This window comes from Falco naumanni, chromosome 1 (assembly GCF_017639655.2).
Source record: "Falco naumanni isolate bFalNau1 chromosome 1, bFalNau1.pat, whole genome shotgun sequence".
Lineage (NCBI taxonomy): Eukaryota > Metazoa > Chordata > Aves > Falconiformes > Falconidae > Falco > Falco naumanni.
This window is the reverse complement of record NC_054054.1, coordinates 16,823,059-16,842,337: the sequence shown is the minus strand read 5'-3', so window position 1 is coordinate 16,842,337 and position 19,279 is coordinate 16,823,059. Positions and strand designations below refer to the sequence as shown.

Genomic DNA, 19,279 nt, shown 5'->3' with positions numbered 1-19,279 from the left:
ATTTTGTTTTTCAGTTGGGAGGAGTAGGGTTTGTTTGGAGTTATACTTTTGCCTTCAATCAGTGCTCCTTAGCAGCTGAATTAGAGTTAGCTTCACTCCAGACATCCATGAGTCTTAAGCAGAGGCCTCCTCCACCTAAAAGGCAACAGGATGGTTTCCACTGCCAGCTGAAGAGCAGTATATTAACCAGTAAAAACATTAAGTGGATTTACATGTTCGATGCTAACAGCCAGAGAAGGAAGACTGGATAAATGGCCTACTACATTTGCCCTCAAGTACAACAGTACACAGCTTCGTTTAGTAAGACCCCTTAGCAAAGGGAAGTGGCAATGGTCCTGGTTCCTGGTGCTTGTGATAATTTGCCAGCGAAACGCAAGGTCTCGGATGGTTTGTGTATTGTTTATTGCAGCTTTTACCCCTGTAGCCAGATTCTCTGAACTGCTGCTTAGTCTTTTCAGTGAAGACTTCAGAAGGGATTTTCATTGATGAAAAAATTTTCATTTTCCAAACAAAACTTCTAGGGGGTGAAGAGCTGTTAGCAGCCGATTGCTCAAAGGAGGCAAGTTTATAAGTGACTGGAAAAAGGCAGAAGTGTATCTGGTCACGTATGTGTGGACAGACACACCTTTGCACCGTTCCTCAGGAGCATCCAAGCAGATGAAGCTTGTCCCAAGGTTGCAGTGACCGCTTGCACCACGTGCGGCTAAACCTGCATTTTGCCCTGCTGAAAAAAAGTCCTTTTGCTGTTGGGAATTTAATGAACTTCTGGCTTAATTAGGAAAAGAGTAACAGATGAGATGTGTGGGTAAGCACAGATGTACAATCCTCTTTGTGGTTGATAGCAGGGATATCCAGAGGACTTTCCCTGGATGTACGCTTGAGGAAAACTTAAGGGAAACCACACTAACCCCAACCTGCAGGTGGCTGCTTTGGCCCTGCGTTGACCTCCTGGCATTTCCATCCTTGTCCCACAGCAGGCTCCTGGCTGGGATGGATGGCTTGCCTGCTCGGCGGGCTGGGCAGCGTGTCAGCTGCTCGGGCCTGCGGTGTCAGGGCTGGTGGCGGGCACAGAGGGGAGAGGGCAGGGCCCTTCAGTGCCAGAGAAGCGGGATTTCTCTCAGAGAACAGGGAGAAAACAAACCAACCAAGCGTCTGCCCGGGAAACCCACCGCTCTGAAAAGTAATATAATTCTAAAAAGCCCCAGAACCAAGAAGGGGGCCTGTATGTCTGTCGAGCTGACCTGGTCTGGGTGAGGAGAGGAGCCCCTCGGCGCGCTGCCTTCCCGCTGAGGAGAGGGGGCGGCGGGCCGCTACCTGAGGGGCTGCTCCCGCGGCCCGCCATTACGGACCGGCTCTCCTCAGGCGGCCTCGCCGAGCCGCGGGAGCGGCGGTGACCGCAGCCAGCCGGGAGGAGGAGGAGGAGCGGAGGGAGGAGGCAGCGCCGGCAGCCGGGCGGGGAGGGGGCACTCGGCGCCGCGGAGGAGGAGGAGGACTAAGATGGCCACCAGCCGCCGCGGGGAGCGGCCCCGCTCCCTCCGCCCCGCCTCGCGCGGTCCCCTCGGCCCGGCCCGGCCTTGATGGGGCCGGAACGACTCCAGCGCCCGGACGCTGCAGCGGCGGTGGCGCCTCCCGCCGGAGCCCGCCCGGGCCGCAGCGGGGGAGCCGCCCTCCCGGCCTGGCCCGCACCGCCCGGCCGCGGACACTCCGTCGCGTAACTCCCCCCCCCGCCTCCCGCCGAGCCGTGCCCGTGGAAAGGAGCGGAGAGAATTTTGACGAGAGGAGAGACCGCCCGCTGCCCCCTCCGCGGCCCGGCGGGCCGGGCCGGGCACGGCGGCACCGACAGAGACCCCCGCCGCCTCCCGGTGAGTGCCTGGCGGCCCTGCCCGCTCCCCGCGCCCCGCCGCTTTGTTGCACCGCCGCCGGCCCTGGCCCCGCTGCGGGGAGACCCGCCGCCGCCCCGCGGGCCCGGCGCGGCGGGCTGCGGCCCCCATCCCTGCCGGGGTACCGGCCCCGCTTGGCTCGGCCCGGCCGCAGGCCGCGGCGGCCGCCCCGCTCCCCGGGGATGCCGTGCGGGCGGCCGCCTCCCTCCGCCGCCGGCTTGGAGGAGGGGGCGGCGGTGCAGGTGCCTCGGGTGATGGATCACTGTCACTGCGCGGGCAACCCCCCACCCCCCGTTGGTTTTTTAATGCTTTATTTCAGCGGCCGTTCTCTGGCCCTGGCCCCCGGGGCAGGGCAGCCTGCGGGGCGGGGGGCTCGCCTCCGCCGGGCTGAGGCGGGCGGGCAGGGGGGGCTGTGCCGGGGCCCCGGCCTGGTGGGGGGGACCGAGGGAAGCCCCGGCGGAGCACCGCGGGCGCTGCGGCGGCGCTGGGCCGCTCGGGCGGCCTTTGTTGTGGCCGGGGAGGGCGGATTTCCCGCGGGGGTCCCGGCCCCGGCGGAGGTGCGGGAGGGGGCCCGCCCGCCCCAGCCCTTGGGTGCGTGGGGGTGGCGGGCAGCCGGGCCGCGGGGTTGCCCGCCCGCCGCCGCGGGAGTAAGCCCGGCTCGCAGGCGGAGAGGTGGGTAGCTTGTCCCCCTTAATTTCATTTTTTAAAAATGTAATTAGTTATTTTGGCGGCAGTTCTCGACCCTGTGGTGCGTTAGGGGCGCTCGGGTTAACGCACCCGGCGAGTTTCTCCCCGGGGACGGGGAGGTTGTGGCTCCCGGGGTGCCCGGAGCACGGTGCGGGGGAGGGGGGGGGGTGGGTTTGCAGAGGTGCTGAGGTACCTGCTGCTTGTCTTCAGCATGGTGTTTGCCCTGCAGTTCTGGCAGGTGATTCGCATAGGCGAAGAGGTTTGCATAGGGGCCGGTCAGTGGTGCTGGGCACTGAGACCTTGTGTGATGTTCATTTTGAAAGATTGAGACCGTAGTTTCTAGCTGTGCTTATGTATGCCTGCACAGAGAGGGTCTTATAGACGGAACAACACAGAGGACTAAATGTATGTATTTTGACTTGTAGTTTCATGAATAATCTAACTGAAATTTCTTGGCTGACTAGAGTAACTCCCAAGGTTTCAGTATAGACCTGTGAGTTCTGGCTTTATTTTAATGATTGGATTTTGATTACTTGGCAGTGTAGGTTTGTGACGAGATCTGTGCATGTCCATGTATTGGACCGTGAGATTTTGCTATGGAAAACAAATCGTACATTTCCTGTTAAGAAAAGTAAACATTGAATGTTGTAGCAAACAGAAATAATTAGCTAAATCATAAACTGCACCAGAGCTGTGTTGCTGCCTGGTACCTGTGCCTCTTTGACCAGTATATGGCTGTATGATGTTCCTGAGCTCACAGGCTCCCATGGATCCAGGCTGGTTTTGCAGAGAGCCAGGTTGATTGCATCCTTGGCCCATTTTGGTGACAAGTTAGTGGTGTATTGAAGTAGGCTGTGTGAACAAACTGGACAGTTTGCGTGAACTGGCATTTCTGCAGTGTTTCTCTCATCCGTAATGCTGGTAGACTTGCAGCATTTGCAGATACAAAACTTACTGATGTGCTAATCAACCAAATCCTTTTCTGTGCTTTTAGGTTATGGGCAGGCATGTTTACGAAGCAGAATGCATTGGGTGCTGGAAACATGCATCCATGTTAATCCATGGCATCGTGCCTTTGCTCCATGATCCTGGTCAAGAAGTGCTGGTGATCTTAACTTGGGGTGCATATTTGGACTATGAGTCGGTGTCTATGCACTAAGCGGTGTGGGTCTGTCGAGGTCAATTTGAGCCATCTCTGGAATACTCAACACCTTTGATAGCAATGTGTTTTGGGTAGAAGAGTGCCTCAAATATCAGTGGTGGTAGGCTACAGATCAGATAGTGGTATTCTTCAGTTTGGTATTCTAGAAAGAAGCTAGGAACTGGACGTGTTTGTTCACTCTTCCAATTTGCTGGGCAGTTTTAGGCTGCTAGACTTGGATAAAAATGTAGTATGTTTTGGTTATATAGTAACAACTATGTTGCAGCTCTTAGCCAGCTGATTATCTATTTGTTCAAGTTAAAGCAGGTTAAGGACAGTGCTGCTGTCTTTTTTTTTTTTTTTTTTTTTTTTTTTTAGTATCTTCAGCACGTGTTTAAAAATGTATTACAACATGTTTATGTCAAAGTTTTAAGTAAGGATTAGTATGTCCAGTGGATTGATTGTTTGTCATTTGGTGCATCAAGATCAGCTACTTGGTAGTATTGTGTGGTATCAGTACTATGGGAGAGGAGATCTCATTTCTTTCTTTCAAAACAGTAACAGAAGCATGCTAAATAACAAAACTATAATAATATTCTTAATATACTCAACCTGGAAATAACAAGGTTAGTTCAGAAGGCTGCATTATGTTGTTGCATCTTGCTATGTGAGTTGGCTGAGAAGGTATGCTGCCATCTGGGTGGGTATGAAAACCTTGGTATTTAGCTCTGGTTTGCTGGAGCTAGACTGCCAGAAGTAGTATACAAGGTGAGCAGGTCTTCAGAATGTACCAATGTGGGCTACTTTTGGAGGAATTCAGCAATGCGTTTCACTTCTGCCCATCTAAATATTTTGTAGTTTTCTATAAGTGTTCAGCTGGATTTTTGTAGCGTAGGGAAAACTTCGTGGATGCTCTATGTGCAGAGTATGGGATGAGTGTGGGCAGATGTTCTGCTTGCCCTTTGAAATGCTCAGGACTGTCATGAGATTGTTTGGAAATTTTGGTGTTGGAACATGATGTTTCACTTCCCAAATGTTGATGTTAACTGTTTTGTAGCGTTGAGTTGTGGTGTTTTACTTGGGTTTCTGAGGATGTGCTAAGCTGAGGAATGTAAAGAAAAGCCAGTAGTTCCCTCTCTGACAGTGAAATTGCTGAAGGACAAATCTGCTGATGTTGATAAGCAGTTTCATTTGTGTTTGTAAGTGATTTTAAGTTCCTATTGCAAAATAGTGGAAATACTGTTTCAGCAGTGGCCTTTGACTTGCAGGACTTCCTGCTATAAGGAAGTCTTGTATCATTTGCCAAAAATAAACAGATTTTGGAGAGGGCGGATATGGTATGCTGTGAAAAACCTTAGAGTCTTAGTCACAATTTACCCCCTAGTGCTTGCCTTTCTGATAATTAGAATTGTGGAAGTCTGTTACTGGATATGTTACTGGAATGAAACTTGCATTTTGAAATGGGAAATAGAATCTTTCGTTGGTCCATAGTACAATTTTTGGGTACGCGTGAAGGGGGAAAACTTCATGCCTTTCATACTGAAGCTTTTAACTTCACTGGTTTCCTCCTTGATTCTTCTTTGTTGTTGTTACTGCAAATTGCAATAGTACAGCATTTAAAATGCCCAAGTTGTGACAAATACTTACGTTATTAGTTTCTTTGAGTTATTGGCAATGCTGATTGCTTTTTAAAATACTTTTTTTGTTACGTATGTGTCTTGAGGGAGCTATAACTTGAGTTATAACTGTAAGCCTTCTCGCACCCTTCAGTGTCAAAGGGACTGAGGCGTGCTGATGTAAGATTGTCACGTCTCCTGGAACAGCTTGCAGTTTTAACTTTGTAATTTGGTTAACAGTTTTAATCTTGTAATAAACAGTTTCATTCTTGTATAGCTCCTGTTATCTTCTACTGGAGATTTTATATCCTTTTACTGGGCTGTTTGCACCTTGTCCAGGCTGAGTAGGAGAAGACAGGACGTAATTATAAGGCCCCTATGCACATTTGTTTTAACCAGCTGTTCCACAGCCAGTATAGAAAGTGTTGCCATATCCTATATTCCTGTTTGTACTCTCATGTGCCCGAGCTTCTCATGTTATGTACAAAATTCTGCTAGCGGCTTGTAACGTTTTAACTGAAGTCATTGGAGTCATTGGTGTGGATGTGAGAGCAGCATCTTGGCTCAGGTGATAGCACTGCAAACTTTGCAAGACTGAATATGCATTATTGGTGATCCAGCCTTGAGAGCATCTGTTTGGCAAGCGAGCCACGTTTCGTGGTGCAGTAGTGCAAGCTTTTGCTTGTTGGTTGCGTCCCCTGTTCTTCTGTGATATTACAGGCAAGTGTGTACAGCGCCTTTTTTTTTTGACAGTGAAAAATAACACAGTACCTACAGACTTTTTTGTTTGGCTCACTTATCGGATGGTGGGGGTGATTATTTCAGTTAGATGATCTGTAGCACAGTTGCTGCGTATCTTGCTTGATTTTTATCCTAACACTGTATCAGACCTTAATGGGCAAAGGAGGAAGAAGAAATACTGTATAAAATTGTTGGGTTAGTATTGCGTAGCATCTTCTTTCTCGAAGTGGCTTGTTTAAACTTTCTATGTTGATTTGATACTCATGTGTAATTAAAGGAATTTTTGTATGAATGGTGAAGAGGGAACAATCTTTAGCTAACTGGATTGTAGCATACATGCCTGTAAAGCATTTAAATATGAGTGGGAACTCAGCTTTTCTACTTGGTCTTTAAGGTAGCTGAAGGGTATTGGGGTGTTGTTGGTTACTGCCCATGCCCCTTGTCATGCTCAACATACTTCTTTTAATGAGTATTAGTCAGAAGGTACACCAAACATGACTGGTTAGTCAACTGAAATAAGGTTTTACACATTGGAGACCTTAGTCTTCCTTTCTTTCTGTCTAGAAGCTGCTAGAAAAAGCGATGTGATAACTGCCAGGAGGACTATAGGTAGCAACCGCCTGGTAAGGAGGCTGTGACTTTGGTCTCAGGTGCTGCTGTCACTGCTGGGGGAATGGGCTCACCCTTGCTAGGAGCTGTTTGCTGGTGCTGTGGCTTTCAAAACAGGTGCAAAGTGCAGCTTTGGTAGCTGCAGAGAAGGAAGAATGGGTCTTGTGCCTTTTCTGATTTGGTTTGCTCTAAATGTGCAGGAGTTATTTTTTTCTTTCCTTTGAGTCTTTTGTGAATGAAGATGATGTATATCTTTAGTTTTATTCCCGTGAACAGCTCTGGGGCAAAGTTTTCAAATTTCTGTTCTGTGTGTAAATGTGCAATTGACATAATTTTTGACAATTGTGCTGATGTTTTTGGAATTTTGAATAACAGCAGGGAATCTTTTTGGTTTTGGGTTTTTTTTTTTTTTATTATGTGGGGGTTTTCCTTTTTATTTTTTCTTTCCTCACCTGTTGAACAAAGCTATGAGTGTAGAACTGTCTGTATTGAGATTTTTGGAAAAAAATTGTTAGATGTTTCTTTGGAATTGGATTATTTCATTGAGAGCTACATGTCATCTTTTTGGATCTTTTCCTTTTTTTTTTTTTTTTTTGGTTTTCATTTTGATTGCTTTGCTGGTTGTGGTGTTTTGTCCGTGTCCTGTGATAGATTTCTGCATGTAACTTAAGCATGTAACTTCTAATGGTTGTGTCATATCGCAGAATAGGAACAGATTTGCAAAACTTACTGTAGCACATGTAAAAAGTATCTTCTAAAACGCTAGGAGGGAGTGAATTGTTTGGAATAAATGAACAATAAGGGATACTGGATGGTATGAGGGCACATAGCTTGTAGTTTTGTGTAAAGATTAAGAAATATAGGAGAAAGATAAGATGGATGCATTTGAATTATAACACACAGATATGCATTAAAAGAATGTTTAGTTCTTACACCTTCACAAATATTGTTATGTCCATGTAGTGCATTTTATTACAATACAAGGAGGAAAAATCTTTGAGCACGTTGGCTAATTTAGGGTACAGAAAATAATAAATTTGAAAACACATGGAAGAAGTGGGTTTTCCAGATGGCTTATTTCATCCCTTTCTCTCTTGCTCTAGAGAAATTGCATATTACACTGGAAGTATGTAAGAGTTAAACTTGTACTTTTTTGGGTTGGGTGGGTATTCATCAGTTACATCCCTAACTTAAGCTTCTTATTCCAACTCTAAGGCGCCTATCTTAGAGAAGTCAGACCCTTTATAGTTGGCTTTTGCGTACTTTTTCCCAGCAACTTATTCTATGAACTTCTTAGTTGGTGAAAGAAGTTACTCATTCTCTTGAATCATCCATTTTATTTCTAACAGTCATGCCAGTTTTGATTTTGGGTGTGCATTTGAGGGTTTCTAGTGAAGGGTTTCAGAGTAGAGAGAAATTACTAAAACTGATGCTTAACTTAAAGCAGCAGTGTCAAATAAGCGAATGGAGAAAAACAAAACCTTCAGAGCTGACAATTTGGTAGTAGTGAGATAGATCCATGGCTAGAAAGGGAAGATACTCCTGCATGTTATTTAGATGTTTTTTAGGGTCCTTCATATTTAGAATGGTGTGACTTCAGTGAGAATGTGGATCCAGGAACTCTTGAGAGAAATTTTCATCTGGCTTTCTATTTCGCTGGCTTTGTCAGAGGTATCACCATGCATTGGGTATCTGAGGGTAGCTCTACCTGGATTGTTTGGCTGGTATTTTTCTCAGTATCATTCTGCCAGGTGGAGCGTGGGTGCAAGTGAACCATATTTTATGTTCTCACATTACCAGATGATTTATTGTTTTCAAATGAAGATATGGTAAAAATCTCAGTATAATTCGAAGCAGGGTGGTTTGGTTTGTGTAGACTAATAACTGATGGGATATTGCTTCAGAAAGTGGACTGTATTTGAATGCAATGGTGATAAGTAGTGCTACTTGCTGCCCTTAGTTTTTGCTGAGAACCAAGATCTTAAATCACAGATTAGCTGTAATAGAAAGAGGGGGTTTGTACACTAGGTGTTTCCTGAATTGTGTATTTGGTTACTTGGCCCTCTAAATATGTCCTTTTTTATATAACTGGAGATTAGGGGAATAGAAGGAGTAATCGTAGGGGTAGGAGGATGCTTAGGGTGTTCAGAAGGTATGCTGTTTAAAAAAAATCATTACAAAAATGACAAAATATAATTTATTTATTAAAAGAGTTTGCAAGTACTTGGATGATGGACAATCCCAAAAGGGAGAAAGTTTGTTCAGAATGCCTTAGGGAGAGTAAAGTTCGTTAAGAAGGTTAATCAGATAGAAGTGCGCTTGGCATAATCAGCCTCAGGTTTTGTTGAGGTTTATTAGACTGGCGTGAAGTATTGGCCTTTGAGTTGTTCATAGTAGGTGGACTGTGTGGAGCAGGGGCAAGTGTTATATGGAATTACTGCAGCAAGCTTAGAAATTATCCTTAATTTTGGGAAAAAAAGAAACAAAGCAGTTGTCTGAGGGCAACCAGAGGAGTAAATGGAACCAAGAGCTGGGAATTCCTAGCTCCCTCAGGTTTAATGCTATTAAGCCCACATATCTGTCAAAGTTCTCTTGTGGAACCAGGCAGTGTCTTACTGTTCTGACAGTGGAAGACATTTACAGAACTTTGGGTTTCCCTGTGCGTGTTTCTTTTAATGCTAGAAGCTTTTGAATCCCCACTGAATGGGAGAGGGTGGACTTTAGTGCTCTGACTTTGGAACGGGAGAGAAGAGTGCTTTCACTGCAGGCTGATGATAATAGGACTGCTGTCTACTGGTTTTGCACTAGGATTCACCACCTCCATAGCATTCAGAGTGCCATTAATGGTCTTAGGACTTGTCTCTGCTGTTGCATTCTTGCCAAGAGTTATTTACTTCCAGTGGGGTTTTATGGAGGTCCTTGGGTCTCCATGTGAGAGCCAGGGATGAGATCAAGGCCTTGCTTTGTATTTGCGTGAGTGCACAGAGTACAGAATGTATCGCACGGTAGAATGACAGACAAAGCAGATACGGAGTGTGTTTCTTAATGTAAAAGTTGAACCTTTTGATATTCTCAGGGTTGCCAACCTATGAGTTGAAATGTCATGGTGCAGGCCCTCAGCTGTGAGATTGACTCAAGTTATGGCTTTTAAAGCATTAAAAGCATGAGATAAATGGATTTCCTTTTTCAGTTTTGGTCTTTGAATATGCAGTTGTCAGTTTTTTCCCATAACTGTGAGGGCTCCAGCATTTTTGGAATCTTCACATGGCAAAATGCTTGGAGTTGGGATGCCATGAATATGATGAGATTGAGAAGGATGTGGTCAGACCTGGGCTTGTCATCACTGGTTTCCTGCCTGATAAAGCGACTGAAGAGGAGTGAAATTAATTTTATTTGGGAGTTCCTATATTGCTTCTTTTGCAGAAGAAAGGATGCATCTCTGAACAGACAGAAGTAAACATTCTTTATAAACAGTGAAGTGAAACAGGCATAGAAACAGTTTCGGTATTTTATCACAAATCAAATGCTAATACTTGAGCCAGTAGCAGTTGAGCAGTGAGCCACAACAGAAATGTAAAAACAAAGTCTCTGTGGATATGATCTAAGAAGATGCTAATTTGCTTGTTAATTAGGTTTGCAAAAGTTTCTTTTTCACAGTTCTGAGCGGTGAGGATAAGCTAGTGAAGAATATTTAATTTAGGTTTTGAGTGGGTCATGAAGTAACCAGGGAGTAGCTCTTCAAGATTTTCGTTTAGAGAGTGTAAAGACACTGTAGCAACATTTCTTACGTTGACTGTAGTAACTTCTGGAGACAGAAATATTTTGCTTTCAGTTAATTACTGGGAAGATAAGCATGTTCCTAGCAGTGTTGGATCAAGAGGGGAAAAAGAAAATGGTTCCTTGCTCTCTGTTTGAAATCCCTTGCAATTTCACTGGTGGTCTCCCCTGTATTTAGGGAGGCAGCAATTCGGATATGCTGTATTTGTAGCTGAATTTTTTTGTTCAGTTGTTTGTGTTTTTTTTAATTTTCCCTAGTTACTTGTACGGTTTCTTGGTGTGAACTGGAATAGGCTACTGATCAGTTAAACTACCTAAAACTAACCTATTTTTATTTCAGTAAAGCACATAATGTGTGTATGTGTGTGTATATATATATGCATCAAATACACATGATGATCTGAATGTTTGGTTTTTGGCTTGTTTGTGTATTTTTTTTTTAAAAATGGAAGCAGACAAGGTGTCTGTATTGCAAATAGTGTACTTGGAAAAATGTTTTTAATCTAGCTATAATTGTCTTTAAATCATGATTTTTTTTTTGTTTGGCTCGTGTTTTGATCTTCTTTTATTAAAAAAAAATAAAGTTGATGTTTTTCTGAAGTAGCTCAGATTGAGTAGAGAATGTACCAAGGTGAGGATTTAGCCTCCTGTGGCACAGGCGGAATAATTTTGAAAGATAGAGATTCTCCTCCTATTCCCTGCCCATCCTCTTTTCCATCATCCTTTGAGGAATGAAGTTGAACTTGCAGCCTGAGTAAGGACAAGCATTTCAAATGAAAACATAATAGCACAACATGTGAAAATAAGCTTATCTAAATTGTTTAAGAATAAAAAAAGGACACCATTGTTAGTAGGTGTCTATGTTGTGTGGAGTTCAGGTCTGTCTTGTGGTGTTAAGCTGAGGGTTGTGGTGGTGGAGAACCTTATAAGAGCGGTTTGTCTGCCTTCTGTAGTATTCTTCTCAACGGGGCCTTTGAGTAGGAAAGTGGAGCATCTCAAGCACTGCAGGGTCATGGTCAATTGACATACATTTCTTGATTTTTGGTTAAATTCCCTGTACCTCCACATTAAGTTCCCAGGGAAGTTAACCAGCCTGTGAATCTGTTGATGGAGGATCAAATGTTTGTGTCTAGAAACCAGTCGTCTCTTTTGCTCTATATCAGGGGTCCTCAAACTTTTTAAACAGGGGGCCGGCACGCGGATGAAGCGGCAGGCAGTCATCTGCGGCTGCTTGGTTCCCCCCCAACCCCGGCAGGGGGGTATGTGTGTCTGTAAATACCGGGAGTCGGATTGAGGACCCTGGGGGGCTGTATCTGGCTCATGGGCCGTAGTTTGAGGACCCCTGCTCAATGTCATTTATAAGAGGATGAAGGTTACTTCTAGGAGCTTTCTTGAAATATAGTGTCTTTATAACTATTCTCAGGAACAGTTGTACGAAGTTACACACAATTCAGCTAAGGTTGAAACTGTTCTGATGTGTGTGTGGAGAGAGGGAGGGAGGGATGGGTGTATGTCAGGTTTTTTTACTTTCATAGCCTGCCTCTGCAAACTTATCCTGAAAAGTGTGCTTAAAGAGGTATGGTGAACTTCTTGCCACTTCAAAAAATGTATTTAAAATTTAATTTCTGTCTTGGACCTTGTCCAAAATACCCAACAAAACCACATGTTTTTAGCAGTCCTATTTTTTCATATATTCTAAAATTCATTTCTCTGATGCTTGAAGAAAGGCTCTCCAGTATTTATGGGTATCGGAACCATGTTGAAGGGTTTATTCTGGCATTAATGATGGGGCAAGACTCGGGTTTAACAGACTAATTGCTGCAGTCTTTGAATACTGATCTTTATTATGTATTGAGAGGAAGGAGTTGTCTTAAAATTTAAGTTCACCTGGGAGAGTTTGAATGTGTCAGAGAAATTTTGGTTGGAAGGGATATCTAGTCCTCCTTGAAGCAGGATATTTGCTAGGATGTTTTAGTTGGGGGCATGGGGTTTGGAGGCCTGACTTTTTACAGAGATAAGAGGCGGTGGGTGTGTGGTGAGCTTTTGATGCCCTTTTAAGCAACAAATGAAGACATGAATCTTTCAGGTGCACTATGAAGCACTATGGCAGTTAGGCAGTGGGTGACTTTTTTTTTTTTATGTGCTACTGAACATAGTAAGATCATTTGTTATTTCGTGGGATATGGAAGTACTGAATATTTTATTCTAACTGTTTTTTGCCATTAATCTTGTAATTGGTCTATTGCTTAGACTTCTGTGTTTGCATTTAGAGTGGTGGGCAGCAGTGACTGGTGTCAGTGGCTGTGAGGTCCTGGCAGTGGCTAACATAAACCTTGTTGGAAGGTTAGCACAGCATGTGGAAGGCTCTTACCTCTGCTAAGGAGAAAGGGGGCTGCTTTTGTGAATTTAAGCAAATCAATTATAAACAATATGTGCCCTTTCATCTTTTTACTTTGATGAGGGTGCATGTTCAAGGAAACAAGTCCATAGCTAATCAGGGGGAGGGGGCCAGGAGTTCGATCAGGAACACCTTGACTTGACTGAAAGTTTAGTATTAACTTGAAACATAGAAAGACCATTGATCAGAAGTCGTGCTTTGTTGTTAAAACATTAAATAATGTTTTGGAGAAAAAAAGGTGTATGAATAACAGGTTTTTAGAAGAACTGCATTGCTTGGGATTAATAGATGTCTTGCTATTTAAAGAAAAAACACCTCATAGTAGATGTGCAGTCGTGTGTTTTCTTGTTAATGTGTGAGAACTCTACTTGAGGAGGTTTTGGTATAATTGTTTCAGGAGGATAGCTTTGTCTATATGAATGGAAAATGGAGGCCTGATGAAGACTTCTATTATTTGACTGTTATTTTCTTATTAATATGAGTATTGCTGCTATGTCTTTAGACTGGGCAAAAGGTATTTACAGATAATTTGAAGAATTGTGTAGAATTGTTTTGCCAAGAATGCTTGACCTTTTTCTTTTCTGCTTCTTGTTAATGATTACTTATATATCCATGGCCAGTTTGCCAGTTAACAAGTAGAATCTACCAACAAAAAGTAAACCCAGCAAAACAGATCCCCTTTCCTCCTCCCCTAGTTTCTTTGGTAAAAATAGTTAAATGGGAAAATGACAAGAAACCAGTCTGGCAGACAAGTCATGAGGGTTTTGTTTTGACCAGTTCACTGTGACTGTGAATGTAAAAAAAAGTTTTCTCTTGCCTTCCAGCTCTCTTATCAGATACTGTTAGACTAATGCTTAGGCTGAACTGTGTCGAGAGAGAATGACACTTGATTGCTTTAATGCTCAGAAATACATGTTTCTAGGTTTTGCATATTAGGGCAGTTATATAGGGTGGTATATGGAGCACGGGTCTTGCTGTCAATTGTGATCTGTTGGGTAGCTGTGAGTCTGATGTGGCCAGTCCTGGAAGATTCACAGACTGGAGGAAGGACAGTTTTTGTGGCTGATAGGTGAAATCACTTGTCCATAGGGGAAACCACTGCCTAAGTGACTGGTCTCCTCAACACAGTGGGCGTTTATAGTTGTGTTTGTAAGACACCATTTATTGGAAGTATGACAGTGTTCATTGTGTCCAAAGAAGGAATAATGCTTTTCCTTAATTATAGGTGAACCTGGTAAAACCAGTAGTGAGTTTTGTTACATGAGTTTCTTCTAATTTATCCTTGCAACTTTCTGCTTCCCATTTTCAGTGTCTTCCTCTTTTACTTATGAACTGACAATAAATGGTGGGGCATGTCCATATGTGCTTACATGTGTTGCATTAATTCAGTTCCTCGTTTCTCTCTTACAGAGTTTTCTTGCCCTCCCTTTCTTTTTTATTGAGTATTTTGATTTTATAAAGAAGAGCGAGAAGCTTGCTTACTACCATTTGTAATGAGCATTCCTGAGATGGGATTCCATTCCTAAGACCTAACAGAGTATTTTGAACAGGGCTGGGAAGAAGATGGCAAAAGTTGATTGTGAGCTGGAGGCTTGTACTAAAAAGTACAGTACTGTCTCACAATTTATGCCTCTTAATAGGTTATTATTTTCTGCTTTTTATTGTGCAAGGTGTTGTTGATTCATCTTGAAAACTAGCTAGTCCAGTCTAAATCAAATGTTTTCCAATAAAAAGGCATGGAGAAGGAGGAGGAGAGAAAGGGACCGAGAACATGGGCATTTCAGAGCAGGATCTGAAAAATGTGTGTACTGGAGCAATATAATTACAATGGCTGACAACTTTTCTCTCTCTGTGGTGTCCTTTCTTAGTTGAAAGCAACTGTCTTTTGAAGAATCTGGTACTTCAGTGGTGATCTTTGGATGACTGTAATGGTTTTTACAGTAAGAAATGGCTGTCCTTCCACGCAGGGAGTGACACGTCACTGCATGGGTTGCAACATCTTTTAGGTGAATGAAGTGTCTCTTTTAGAAAGATGTCCCATGTAATGAATGGTTCTGGGTTAGGGGAAAATCTTACATGGTAATAATCTGTTCTGGTCAATTACAACTCTCCTAAGAGGTTTTTATTTCCAGACCAAAAGTGAATTTGTTTTTCTTCCAGTGCATGCTGCATCCAGTATCTGCTAGGTCAAAGAGCCCTGTGCTATGTAAATACGATCTGTATGCCGAGAAGATGACCCAGTCTCTTTTTTAACTTTCTCTTGACCTTCAGTGATAAATACAATATATTTAAGTGATTGATAGTAATTAATTGTATTCTAGTTGCCTTCTTGAGGTTAAGATCCTTTAAGAAGAGTGACTTTTATATGTCTCAGGGTAGTCTGTTAGCATTTGCATACTTGGAGTAGTTTTTCTTGCCTGCTTTGAAACCCTCCCCTCTTTCCCCACTGATCTTCCCCAACTCAGGGGTGCCTCCCACTGCATCCAAGAATCATATTACTCATGTTGCTGTGGGCTTGTTGGTTGTCCTTTTGGAATTTGTGTTTTCTGTACTCTGATCTCTTCTTCCCTCTCTGGTTCCTAGCATCTAACTGTACATTTGATTGTACTAAAATGGACGATGCTAAAAGGTCATAGATGTCTTTTAGGACAAGAGGAAATGGTCTCAAGTTATGACAGGGGAGGTTTACATTGGATATTAGGAAAAACTTCTTTACAGAAAAGTTGGTCAAGCATTGGAACAGGCTGCCCGGGGAAGTTGGTGGAATCACTATCCCTGGAGGCTTTTAAAAAACATGTAGATGTGGTGCTTAGTGACATGATTTAGTGGCAGACTTGGCAGTGCTGGGTTAACAGTTGGACTTGATGATCTTAAAGGTGTTTTCCAACTTAAATGATTCTATGATTCTGTGATTTTAAGGTGCCTTGTTTACAAGGAGATCCAAATAATAGTGTCAGTCTGCAGTTACCACATATACCCACTGTGTGCTCATCTAAGTGCATGAATTATTGGCTTCTGTTAATATATGGGTTGTATTAGCTGGTGTACCTTTAATGTGATTAAAGCAAAGTTGCTGAGCTGAAGATATCAGTTTAATGATGCTGAACAGCACATGCCAGCTTTGGTATTGAATGAGTATATTCATGTGAGGAGACCACGTTTATCTCAAAACAATCAATTTAATAATGTGGGTGAGATAGCAAATATAAATGTCTTTGAGAAGGATGTCTGGAAAATCTGAACTAATTTAGCTTGTCTAAACAACATTATTGCAGTCCTTACAATTAAGTCTTGAAATGATAGAAATTTCATTACCCAGTAGGCAAGGGCTTGGAGGGAGTTTTGTGGGGTTTTTTTCCCCCCTTTGTTTTGTGGGTTTTTTTGTGTTGTTTTGATGTGGGGTTTTTTTGTGGTGGTGTATTTTGTGGTGTTGTTGTTGTGTGTTTTCTTGTGTGTCCGGTAAACACCTCCCACCCCCCTCTCGAATACTTTAAGCATGTCAGATGGTTTCAGAATATGAGATCCTCCCAATACAAAACAGTTTTTCTTTTTGGCTTCCACTGTGCTGATTGTGTTGTCACCAGAGCAGGGAGTGGAGGCAAAGCAGTGTCACTTGTGTTGTGATAGTTCTTGGAAGACCATTTCTCTGCTGAGCTTTGTAGGGCAACTGTCTCAGTGGATCTGCAAGCCTAAGAAAACTGTTGCAGTCATCATGCAATGCTGCTCTTTCCCTTCATCCCACCTCGCCACCCTCCATCCTCTTTCAGTTTAGGAAATAGCAGTAGTCAGTCTCGCTTGGACGTAGACAGTGCTTTTGTCCCTGATCTTCAATTGGAGGAAAAAATGTGGGGATTTCAGGAGGGAATATTTGTTTTCCATCTCTGACTCTATTTGCTTTTCAGTCACCCAGAGTTTTTATTTCTACTCTGTTTCCTTTCTTCCTTCATCTCACTGGTTAGTGATGCCCAGCCCCCTTGTTGCCAGTCCCTTTTGGGCACCTGTTGCTGGACGGTAGAGTAATTGTTCTTCCTTTGGGTGTCACTGCTGGTTGACAGAGGAGGAGGTGCTGTCTGAATGTACACTCTACATTATCAACACCATTATAAGTTTTTCAGCCACTTCCGAGCGGTATGCTGACAAGTCTGGACAGGCAGAGGGAAGGAATGTGTCAGCTTGTCGAAAGTAAGAGAACCCAGTGACCCAGCTCAGTTTCACAGTTAGTGTTTCCCTTGTAGTGTCTGTCCCTTTAAGTGTGGCATATGTGCTACTGTTGCTCCTGGGAGTGCTTTCAGTGAAACAACTGTATTATTTCACTTTCCTTTTGTGGTTTGTTCTGGTAGTCTGCTCTTGCAAAAAGCTCTGTTCATGACAGCTAGCAAGGGAGTGTGTGTGTGTGCTCACTTGCCAGAGCGTTCGTTTATCCTTTCTGTTGGGTTTTATTGGGAGTCTTTTTGGGTATCATAATCTCAATTGTGTGTCATTTCTGATCTGCCTTTGAAAGAAAACTCTTCTTTCGGAAATCTTTTGTGGACTTTTTACAGGTCCATCGCTAATACAGTGTGCTGAGCTTCACTTTTAAAACAAATACTTTGGATTTATGCCAAAATATTGCTTGAAAAAAAGATTGCTACAGAGAATACTCCAGTGTCCTCCTGGAAATGCCTGAAGCAGGGGAGAAACTGCAGACAGCAGCATGGGCCTGATACACTTCAACCCTTCTCAAAACTGCGCCCCCCCCCCCCCTTTTTTTTTTTTTTTAATATGGAGATCTTGTTAATTATCACTAAAAATAGAAGGAGAATATACTGAAGACTAAATAGGTTGTTTTGATGGATTTTTTTACTTAATTGCTTCTGATCATTTCAGTTAATCTAAATCCAGGGTATCACTGACATTTCAAATATTACTGCTTTTTTTAGTGTATATGTGCACAGGTAATTTGGGATCAGCATAATTGTTTCTGATTCAGAGAATCTGGATTGACTCCCCTTTTATTGATAGGACTGGTGACCACTGAGTTAAAGAATTTCAGTTTTATATAAGATATGTAAATCCTAGTTTTGTTTCTTTGTGTTAATTTTTTAAATCATCTTGAGTGGGATGATGTAAGGATGAAAGTTTTATGTTTGTTTCAGTAGGCAGGTGAGTAGCTGTTGAGACTTGACAAGTTTAGGAAAAGGTATGTTTGTGTTTGTGTTCTTTATAGGCCAAAACACAGTAAGCTTTGGGATTTCCTAGAGTATGCTACTGACAAAGCAGGCAAAAGCCTTTGAATGGCTTAAAGGGCAAAAACAAATGACAACTATTGCTTTATGCTATTGCTGCTTAAATTTTTTTGACCTCTTCTCAAACTAAGCTTTAGGGTTTCAAAGCAGGAATAATCAGATTTGAACACGTGCATTTGAGTTCCTAGTGATTTAAGTAAATAGGTTTTCAGGACTTGTGTCCACAAAACTGTAGTTTGTCTTCCATTTTGCATCTCCTTCCTGTCTTCTGCATGCACCTGTTGTGTTTTTTTTTTCACCTGCCCAGAACTTCCCTGCTCAATTTTGTTGTTTTTTCCATGTCACTGATAATTACTTTGCTTATTGTTGCTCTGCCTTCCCCCCTCCCCCCTTTTTTTTCCTTTTCCTTCTCGTTTTTTCCTTTCTCTCTTCCCCCTTTGAAAAGAGATATTTTTAATTTAATTGGGAAGATATTTCAAGACCAGAATAAGTCTGAAAGATTTTTGCAAAGCCTAAACACAAATTACCTGGATGTAAAAAGCTTAGTGGCTTCGGAGGGGTTTTGCAGTGAGTCTAATTAGTTGTCTGTCCATTTTTCATTGAAAAAAATGTTCTTGCAGACTTGAAGTATTTGATACTGGGTGATGGGGTTAAAAGAATACGCTCATCAACTGGGCCACACAGAGGGCAGAGTTCATCTCTCCTAAGTGTGTGGACCCAGCTGTCCAAAATCAAGATAGATGTGTAGGATGCCTTGGGATGAAATAATTGCCTTTTGCAGGTACTTGATTTCCATCACCTTAGATGTTGGTTTGAAGATCATACTTCCAGAGAGCTGTTTAATTGGAAATCAACTATAGAGCAAGACTAGACACCTAGAAAGTGAGTCATTTAAGGTGAACATCTTTTAGATGTTTATATTTACTAACAAAACACATATTATGTAAACCATTTCCCTGTGCATTAGAAAGTGGGTAGCACAGTTAGTAGCATTGGAAGCTTAGCTGTGAGCTTTCCAAGTTGGTTAGTTTTGAGCATTTAGGTATCTGTCTTGTAAGTACATATATGAACAGTGCCAGATTTTCATGTTGGAGTACTGGACCACTTTATGGCTTTCGTCCTTCTCCTTCTTCCTTAGCACCAAAACAAAAAAGAAGGGGGGTTGGGTGGGGTGGTTAGGTGGGATTGTCAGATCTTCTTGTCTT

At 43.0% G+C, this 19,279-nt stretch overlaps 1 protein-coding gene across 4 annotated transcripts in view; it reads left to right on the top strand.

The window, feature by feature from the left end:
* The first annotated feature begins 1,467 nt into the window (after nt 1–1,467).
* WDFY3 (WD repeat and FYVE domain containing 3) overlaps nt 1,468–19,279 on the top strand; it is a 185,129-nt gene continuing 167,317 nt past the window's right edge. For all 4 annotated transcript variants that reach the window (XM_040582561.1, XM_040582543.1, XM_040582552.1 and 1 more), the window contains exon 1: nt 1,468–1,862. The gene's annotated coding sequence lies outside the window, so the exon portion shown is untranslated. The remainder of the gene's footprint in view (nt 1,863–19,279) is intronic.